Source organism: Gadus macrocephalus, chromosome 16, assembly GCF_031168955.1.
Source record: "Gadus macrocephalus chromosome 16, ASM3116895v1".
In the NCBI taxonomy this organism is placed as follows: Eukaryota; Metazoa; Chordata; class Actinopteri; order Gadiformes; family Gadidae; genus Gadus; species Gadus macrocephalus.
The window spans coordinates 26,664,541-26,674,856 of NC_082397.1; the positions used below are offsets into that span (position 1 = coordinate 26,664,541).

Sequence of the window (10,316 nt, forward strand, 5' to 3'; positions counted from 1 at the left end):
GCGAGCACCAAAACAACGTCTCAAAGATGCCAACAGTCAGCGCAAATCCTACCGTGGTCCTCAAAGTGGTCGTTTCAGTGAGGTTGACCGGAGAGTTTTTGAATACGTCAGAGAAAACGCGCTTTGGGAGGAGCCGCTGGAAGCGGAGCAGCTGGGGAGCGATGACAGCGAGAGCGAACACAGCGGGGCAGAGGACGCGTGTGAGGGATAGAGAGACATCGGAGGAGAAATTTGGCGAATTTTAGTTAAGTTTAGTTAAATATGTAGCCTGTATTTTCTCTGTTATTTAAAAATATTCACAATGTTGCTTGATTATTGCTTGATATTCATTTTGAATCATACTGTACATATTTTGCCTTGAAAGTGCCGTGGCCTTTACTGGCATTATTATTATTTTCATTAATATAACAAGTGTTTAATTCACTGTGTTTTTAATATTGTTATTAAGAAAAAAATTCTTTGTTCTGCAAATGTGGTCTGCAAATCATTTTTTCTAAATGTTTGTGTTGAAAAACGGGGGTCGTCTTATAATCAGGGTCGTCTTATATTCGGACCAATACGGTATAAGAGACCCCAAGGTACAGTTTACCTATTGCATCACTTCCTTTAGGGCTTCGGCCTCCTAATTGATCATTGTAGTATAATTGAATGCCCTCTTTCATGTATATGATACCTCCACCACTGGGACGTGGCAACAATTCTCCAAATCCATATGGGGAGGGGGGGGGGGGATGCTTGTGGACAGTAGGGGTGTACACTAGACATAAATAGGAAGCAAACTCAGGAGAAGGAATGACCTCTCACAAATATTTATTTAATAAATTGTTTCAAATAACCCTGCCTCGTTAAATCAATGAACTTGGTGTTTTGCTTTCAAAAATAGGTTATAGAAGAAGTCTAAACTGCAGAAAATAAAAACATCCAAGCTGCCTTTAAGGATACCTTGGAATATCTGTCAATTTTTTAACCATCGGACCCTAGTTTACGACAAAAACAACACAATTGACGGCAGCTCCTTTGCCGCGTGGTTTTTAGAGCCATATAAGGATTAGAGGGGGTGGTTGATAGCAACCACCATATAGCAACCATGACGGTCAAGTGACTGGATGCAGCCCCGATGAAAAAAATAGAATTCCACCCTACACACTCAGGAGATTAATGATGTTTAAATTATTAGGACCATGAAGTCTTTATTTGCATGGGTTTACATTTCGTTCTGTGTAGCATGGAAAAATCGGAGAAACACTCCCATTCAGAATGCATTAGTTTACATTTCGTTCTTTGAAGCACGGTTTTTTTTTTTTTTTTTTTTTTTTTCAGTTTTTGAGGAGCAGCTTCAAAGATGCTAATTTTTCTGCAATAATCCAAAATCCAATGGAAAAACCCGTTGGCTTTTTGTCAAGGGAACCGAGGGCGACGCTCACTTCCGGGTTGGCCAACACACGTCATCCCTCCACCACTCTATACTGTAAAAACACATGTTCAAGTTGAATGATAATGCATGAATTTATTCTTTATTCTGCCATAGCAACACGGTAAATAATTGGCAAAAAATGGGCTGAGAACGAATTCGTGTTTACGATATGTTCAATAAAACGTAATCACGGAAAAAATATGTTTTTTAGACAAACGTAATTGAGAATGCCGAATAGTTCTCTGGGAACGTAATTTTGATGAGAAAGGGTTGCTCTGTCTATCTTGGTCTCTATAGCAACGACCTCAGCTACCCCGCACTGATCAAAAAAACGATTGTTTCTCTCAATCAAAGCACAAAACAGGACAACTGATGCCCATAAACTTAACCCACACATGTTGTGTAATTAACAAGGACACGTTGGTGTAGTTGTGTTGAGGAATGTCACAGATTTCACTGTAAAATCGCTGTTAATGTGCAGCCATCGGGTCTTCCGTTAGCCAATGGGATGAATGAATGCTCATAGCTTCATACATTGCCGTGGAGGGATTACATTGCAATGAGTGGAAAACCCCCTGCGTCGAAAAAAGAAGCACATGGTCCTGCGTTAGCCAATGGGATGAATGCTCATAGCGTCTCGATGTGCAGCCATCGGCTCTTCCGTTAGCCAATGGGATGAATGCTCATAGCTTCATATATTGCCGTGGAGGGGTTACATTGTAACGAGTTGAAAACCCCATGTGTCGAAAAAAGAAGCGCAAGGGTACCCTTTTGCGTCAGAAACTGAAGCCAAAGTCACTGACCGTTCATCAAAAATCGACGCGTTCGGAGTGAGAATGTGTTGGATTGTGTGACTATTCCCCTCGCATATTAACACAATGTGAGGTGGGGTGTGTTCGAAATGACTTACTAATTACTACTTACTACCTACTAAATACTTGGCTTACTACTCGAATCCTTAAATAATGATTGAGTAATCCATTTTGAGTAATCGACGTTCGGAAGACCGTTCTTACTTAACCACCTCAGATGACGTGAATCAAATGACGTGTCAATAACCTACCGGCCGGGCGCCGTTAATAAATATTATAAATAAATATATAAAAGTCACATTTAACATCACAGTACATCTTCAACCTAAGGATTTGCGGTGATATGTTAAAAACAATTATTAAACAATTACATCGGTATGGCTGTGGGCTCTGCTGCTGCGGCTCCCCGTTTAGCGCCATTGCTTCCATTGTTCTTTTGAATAGACGCAGTGCATTCTGGGGCAGTTGAGTACGTCTAGTAAGCTAGCGATGCTTACACAAAATCTTTCCGGAAGTAGAAGACATTCGGATACTACTCGCTTACCTAAAACTCGCTTACTACGTTCTGCTTACTCAATTTGACGTCATAGTTAGTAAGAGTAGGAAGCAAGTATGTGGAATCTAGAGTTACAATACGTAACTAACGTTTGTGTGTCACTCTGTTCGAGCCTGCACGAGAGTTCAATGTTGTCATTAGCTGTTAGGTCTTTCTGACCAATCGCAGTTCAAGGCCCACCTGGGCTGTACCAGTTCGTGAGGGGCCGCTCAGTTACTCCCCTCTTGACAAAATCGACTTGGTTGCGACGTTGACAGTTTAGGTGAGGTTTGCAGACGCACAGCTCAGGCTGCCGGACGGCGCTGCAAGGACCTTTTATAAATGCAGTATTGTTATCCCGCAGTAATCAGCCCGACAGCCCCGAACCGTTTACGGCCCACCGGGAATTTCCCGACTCTCCCGATTACCACTCCTCCACCGTGTGTGTGTGTGTGTGTGTGTGTGTGTGTGTGTGTGTGTGTGTTATTGATAGCCTGGTAATGTGTATAGGCCTACGTACGGTAGGAATATTCTGACTCGATTAAATAATAAATGTTATAGTATTTCCCATCTTAGCTGAGCAAGAGTTTTGTTCGAAAGTTCAGTGATTGAAACAAATAAAAGCCTGGGCTATTGAAGTTTTACGGTAGGCCTACCACTGTCATGCACCTACCCGATGTCAAGTGGACCGGGTTGAATTCACTACGGGTCGCTCTTAAGGTGCGAACACACCAAGCGCGTACCTCGCGTACCATGTACGTGCGTTGCGCAGCGAAAATGTTGCTTGACCATTTTGTGTCAAAAATGGTCAGATACGCGCGTACGCATACGCGCGTAGATGAGACCGTCCAAAACTCCCCCCCCCCCCCCCCCCCCCCCCCCAGCCTGTGGCTGCGCTGGGAGTCCGAGGAAGGAAACCCAAACGCCGCCGTGTTTGGATGGATGATAGAGCTTGGATCGGGTTAGATTAAATAATCTCGGATATAAATAACAATAATCGGGTTAAATAACTTCACATGGTGTGTCTGGTGTGTTTCCAGCATTCGTAGTGTTGATCAGCAGAGAAATAGTCCGCCAAGACGTTGAGGTTGCTTAGCAATCAGACTCTGTCCATGCAAGTGAACGGAGCGTTCACTCTTCGTCATAACTATCAAACCAAACATCCTTCACATTCACCGAGCGAACATTATGAGAGTAAAATGCACATTTCTCGCTAGAAATGTTTCCATAAACGCATTTAATGGCGTAACTATGTTACTATTTCCACTCAGAATAAAGAAAGTTGCCGGCCGTGGCTGCCATGGACATGGCTGCTCTGGAGTCCGAGGTAGGAAACCCAAACGTCGCCGTGTTTGGGTGATAGAGTTTAGATCGGGTTAGATTAAATAATCTCGGATATAAATAACAATAATCGGGTTAAATAACTTCACATGGTGTGTCTGGTGTGTTTCCAGCATTCGTAGTGTTGATCAGCAGATATATAGTCCGCCAAGACGTTGAGGTTGCTTAGTAACCAGAGACTCTGTCCATGCAAGTGAACGGAGCGTTCCCTCTTCGTCATAACTATCAAACCAAACATCCTTCACATTCACCGAGCGAACATTATGAAAGTAAAATGCAAATTTCTCGCTAAAAATGTTTCCATAAAAGCATTTAATGGCGTAACTATGTTACTATTTCCACACAGAATAAAGAAAGATGTCGGCCGTATGCTTCTGTCCAAGCTCACTACTCTCTGCCAGTGACGTCGGGTCAAGCTCAACGCTGATTGGCTATTGCGGCGCGTATGAGTGTAAAAAGTTAAAAAATTTTAACTCCTCGCGTACATGTACGCGCGTATATGTACGCGCGTATATGTGCGCGCGTATATATACGCGCGTATATGTACGCGCCTCATACGCCCCTACAGCGAGTAAAATGTTGCTTGGTACGCATGATACGCGTGTACGCACCTCATACGCGCGTACACCAATGCTTCCCTATGGAAAAATTGCCGATTTTATACGCGTGGTACGCAGGTGACGCGTTTGGTGTGGCCGTACCTTTATATCCATCTTACCAAACATATTTTGGTATCAACACTCTCTGATCTCACTAAAAGGCTAGCAGCACGAAATCAAGGGATATTTAGAATAGAAAAAAATTTGTGATTAATCGCGAGTTAACTATGACATTAATGCGACTAATCGCGATTAAATATTTGAATCGCTTGACAGCACTACTACTTTGCAAATACTACTTTTGCTTCATAAATTCCGGTATGTATTTTTTAAGTTTTTATTAGTGTTACGGGTTCACCGGAGTCAGGACACAGTTCTTCAGCAAAATGGAGCGAACTCCAGTTTAATTCCACTTCGGGCAAACAAACACAATGCCACAAGAACAAAAAGGACAACGTTGAATGTTCATTCTGTCCGTCTAGTGGTCTTACCCGGGGATTCCACCGGACGCGTTACGGCAACGTTATGCTACATGCCCACTGCACCGTCAGTCAACGGACGTGGGAAGGCGTGGCTGACTGATGGGGGAGTAGTCTTTGCAGAGGCATCCGTCAGCCAATGAAATCGCTTCGCCGGGTTCTTCCCGCTTCTTCCTGCTTGTTGCGAGGCAAGATTACCCGATTTCCCGCTTTCCAGTATCGTCAGAGCCCGAGTCGCGTCACAGTGCTTAAATTTGCATACGTGATCTGATTGGATGACGGATCCGTCGCTGCCGAAAAAGTTGAACATTTTTCAACTTCTTGACGGAGCCGAAGGCTCCAACGGAACGGACGGATCCACAACGCATTGCGCGTCCGTCCCCATTCAAAGTCAATGGGGATCAGTCAACGGACGGAGGTAGTGGGCACGGGGCGTTACGGCTGCGGCACGGAACGGTTGCGACTCTGCCCTGCTTGCATTTCCACTGGGCGCGTTACGGCAGCGCAACGTGCGTTGCGAGCCAGCCGTATTCACGCGAGATCACGCGATAATTCCTAAACATAATGTACTCAACTTCCACTCCCAAAACGACTGCAATTAAATGCCACGCTTTGACCTTCCGGCCATTGCCCTTATAAAAATTATGATTTGATACATAAATTACGTTGTGATATGAGTATTGTGTTTTATTTTGAAAATTGACCGGATGCTCTATGGCTTTCACTTTTTCACTTCCTGCCCTGCTCGATCTGCTCTGTTGAAATTGACGCGGTTCTGCAACGGCTTGCGGCAAAAATAGAAATGCTACGGAATGATAGCGCTGCGGCACGGCGAGCCGCTCCTGGGACGCTGCTGAGACGTTGCGCAGCTGCGCCCGGTGGAAATGGTCTCATTGATTAGAGTGGAACCTATCTGCTGCGGTGACCGCGGCCAAGACGTGCCGCAGCCGTAACGTTGCCGTAACGCGTCCAGTGGAATCAGGCCTTTACGACGCTCTCTCTGGCTCGCAGAGAGCGTCTTCCTTCTCTCTCTCAATCCCCCACTGAAAGACAAGCAGGCACATAAATACACACTTCCTGATTGGGTCAGATTGCAGACCCCATCACCCCAGCAGACCCGGTGCTCCATACTCCCCCTGCAGGCCAGACGCCTCCCCACCTCCACAATCAGGCTATCATTGAATTCTCCAACCTGTCAAATCCTACTTCACATCTTCTCGGACGTTTTCTGTTTCAGAGCGGGACGGCTAGCTTGCCCCGCCAGCTGCACCAGTGAGTCCTCAGTTCATGGACCTATTTTAAAAGCCTTATATTTTATCAAGGGACAATTAAAGAGACAAGGGCCCTTAATGGGGGTGCGGGCGGCCAATGAAGCTCAGTTCACTGGCCTCCGCAACTTATGGGATGGTATTGATTGATTTTGAGTGCTTGTAGTTTTTGGGGACTGTTCAAGTCACGTTTCAGTAGTCTTCATTTTGTTATGAATAATATGTTATGTTATTAAAGTGGCAGTGTGGCTTTGCTTTACCCAGGGACTTTATTTCTATTTCTGGCCTGGGGATTACCAAACAGCCCAAAAAGAAGTGGAATAATTTAAGGGGCAGATACAAAGTAAGAATAAGTGTTTATCTGCTTTGTATTATATACTTATAGAGCTTTCCAGGGATTCCTTCAAAATTTACCTTTAAATAGAGTTTTAAATAAAGTGTACTTAAGTGTGATTACGTGAGAATAATTTGACAGTGCAGTATTGAATACCAGGAGCTTAGGGACCCGCCCACCGGCAGAAGGGTAGGGGCTGGTACAGCTACTGCTGCCTGGCAGTGATATGGTGCAATGGATGCTGCCCTCCAGGGGCAGCACTTCAGTCCCCCCGGTTGTTCCAAACATGGCTGCCACTACAGGTGGAGTAGTAAGCACACCGGCTTCTACCTCCTACCTCTGGCTTCTACACCGGCTTCTAAGCCAGGAGAAGTAGCAGCAGAAAGAGACCTAGGAGCTTTTGAGGGAGCAGGGAGAAAGGGAAGAGGAGAGAGAGAGAGAGAGAGACAGAGAGAGAAAGAGAGAGAGGCAGTGGCGAGAGAGGAGAGGGAAAGGGCGGCAGCAATAAGGGCTGAACGGTACCTGTCCCTGTTTGAGCAATTAATAGATTTTTTTTTAATAAATCTAGTTCATCCGCTTCTTCATAGCAACAGTGTATTTCTATATTTTTGCATTTCACAAGTATACTGGAGTGTTACACAAGGACTTCAGGAGGCAAGAGTTTCAAGAAGAAAATCGCTGCTTTATTAAGCATAACATTGCAACCAAAAAACATAAACAACTTATTTACACATCAAAACTGGAGTTAACATTACTGAACGGATTGAGCAAGTAAACTGTACATACAAAGGAGAATATAACATTTGTCATTACAAATATGTACATTAATTTACAAAGCAAGGAATAAATACAAGGTGTGTGTGTGTGTGTGTGTGTGTTCGTTCATGTTCTCCCAGGCAAATGTCCATTGCTGCAGGAGCAGAAACCTGGGCAGCAAGCCTCGCAAACAGAGACCGGATCTCCAGATACTGCAGGAAGATGGCCCACCAGCGGGTTTTGAGGATCCTGAACGACCTCTCCACAATTTGGCACAGGCACAACGCCCTCTGGCATTGTGCCTGTTGTAGCCTCAACATGACCTGGTAATCAAAATTCACATGGATGTAATAGTGTCACCAAACTTTGTTTATGTGCATGTGTGACAGAAGAGAGGGTTCTTACCGGCTACAGGGTGTCGGTATGGCATCATGATGGCCACGGGCTCTGCAGGCATGGTTACCCTCAGTAGTAGATAATAGACCCCAAAAAGGCACATTCCTGAGGGCTTCAGCTTCTGGTCAGGGTGTGAGGGTGGGGGCCAAAACCCCCCTTCCGTTTCCGGTCTGTGGGGGATTGCGAAGGGTGTGGGCCCATAGACATCATATAGGTAGACGCCCCCTTCGGCCTTGGACGGCATAAATCGTCGGCGCCATCTTGGTACGGGAGTTATTTCGTCTGTGTGTGAAGATGTGTGAAGATGCCTACTTCATGCGCCGCTTGGGGCTGCACCACCGTCAGGACGATTCAAACAAGATCGCAAGGAATTACCTTTCACAAGTAAGACTAAACAATTGTTTCTATTTGTGATTGTAAAATTCAGTCATGTCATGTAGATCATGTGTTATGTTGAGAGCTAAAAAAATGTCACGATACTCTACATGCACCTGTGAGATGCACCTGCAGTCAGTCGCCGAAATTGACGTTTTAAACGTTATTTCTATTTAAATGTTGTTTTTTTTGAAAGATACATCTGTATTATGAATCTGACTGACTGGCTAGCTAACCTTTCTCGCAATTTTAAGGTTTCCCAAAGAGAAGCAGTTGAGGAGACAGTGGGAAGTGGTTGTGAAAAGGGAAGACTTTTCTGCCAATAAGAGGTCAATGCTCTGTAGCCAGCACTTTCAGCCGGAGTATTTTGACCGGACAGGCCAAATTGTCAGGCTCAGGGATGGAACTAAACCATCTGTGTTCAGTTTCCCAACACATCTCAAAAGAGTAAGTGCATCACTAAGCTTGCTGAAAATGGTTTTATTGTGTGTGTGTGTGTGTGTGTGTGTGTGTGTGTGTGTGTGTGTGTGTGTGTGTGTGTGTGTGTGTGTGTTCATTTGGATTGATTGAGAATGAGATACACCTGTTCAAGTATTTTGTTCTTCGGTTTTAGAAAGTGGCAGCCAGGACTACACAAGCCTCAAGGAAGGCTGAAGCGAGCCTTGTAATTGACTGTTCTTTACAATCATTACAAGTCACTGAACCTTCACCTACCTACCTTGTGAGTATTTACACTAGCTATGCCCCAAAACAGCAGTGAGCATCATGGCATCATAAACATTACTCACTACTGTTTTGTCCTTTTTTACTAGGAACACACTTATGCATTGCCTCCATCTCCCACTCTTCTCAAGACTAGACTCAATGAAGCCCTGGCTAGGGTGGAGAGTCTTGAGAAAGAGATGAGGAACTCAATGGCCCGAGAGTGGAGGGCGAAGAAAACAGTGCGTTGTCTTCTGGAGGACCTCAGGGGGAAGAAGAGCTGCAAGAGAGGCTTGACTTATACTCAGGTAACATTGAAATTAAACTTTGAATGTCATGTATATCTTAGGGCTGTAACCAAAGAAATACAACTGCAATAATGTGTTCAAATGCTTGGCTTGTCTGAATTTCATATATCAAACTTAAACTCCAAATACCTGACGTCTGTAATATGCCCCCATTCATAGTTTGAATAGCATCTGGCACAGACAAAAGCCAACAATCATAGTCTGATAGCTCTAGCTTCAAGACACACAATAGCCAGGTACCTTTGTTGGCAGGTGTTTATGGGCACCTGTTTAGGGCAATCAGTCATGGTTCCTGGCTTTTGTGCATCTTTAAGCTAGAGCTATTAAGTCAATGATTGTTGGCTTTGGTCTACAGCCACGACAAGATTACATTTTTCATTCATATGGCCTTGCCTGGAAATAAACACATTAGCCTATTGGTGTTTTCATAATGACATTCATACTCTTTCAGTCACTTACTAATTACTCTGTGCTATCTGCATTTCAGATCTTCCATTAGGCCTCCTGTCCAAACAGGGCCACGAGTACACTAAAGAGCAGAGGGAGTTTGCCCTCACTCTCCACCTGCACGGGCCCAAAGCCTACTCTTACCTGAGAGAGTCTCTCCACCTCCAGCTACCACATCCACATACATTGCAAAGGTATTTGCCATTACATTTAATTGCACTTTATTGATAGGAAATTACTGGTTCAAATACATTTGTATTATATTATTGCTACTTAATAATAACTACTTTTTCATTTGATAAAGGTGGATGAGCTCTGTGGATTCCAAGCCTGGACTCAACACCATGATGCTGGACATGTTGAGAAGAAAAAGAGAGGAAGATCCAGTGAAGTATGGACGTGTGGCGCTCATGCTGGATGGCATGGCCATCAGGAAACATGTCCAGTACAGTCCACATTCCCAGAAAATGACCGGATTTGTGGACATGGGGGATGGCCTAAACGAGACGGATATTGCCACTGAGGCTCTGGTTTTTATGGTGGTTGGCCT

General features: G+C 44.5%; 1 long non-coding RNA gene across 1 annotated transcript; it reads left to right on the forward strand.

Annotated features, from left to right (window-relative positions):
- The first annotated feature begins 8,617 nt into the window (after window positions 1-8,617).
- LOC132475083 (uncharacterized) lies at window positions 8,618-9,282 on the forward strand. The gene is made up of 3 exons (XR_009529806.1): window positions 8,618-8,756; window positions 8,923-9,030; window positions 9,122-9,282. It is a non-coding gene; the product is annotated as an uncharacterized LOC132475083 (long non-coding RNA).
- Window positions 9,283-10,316: the final 1,034 nt, after the last annotated feature.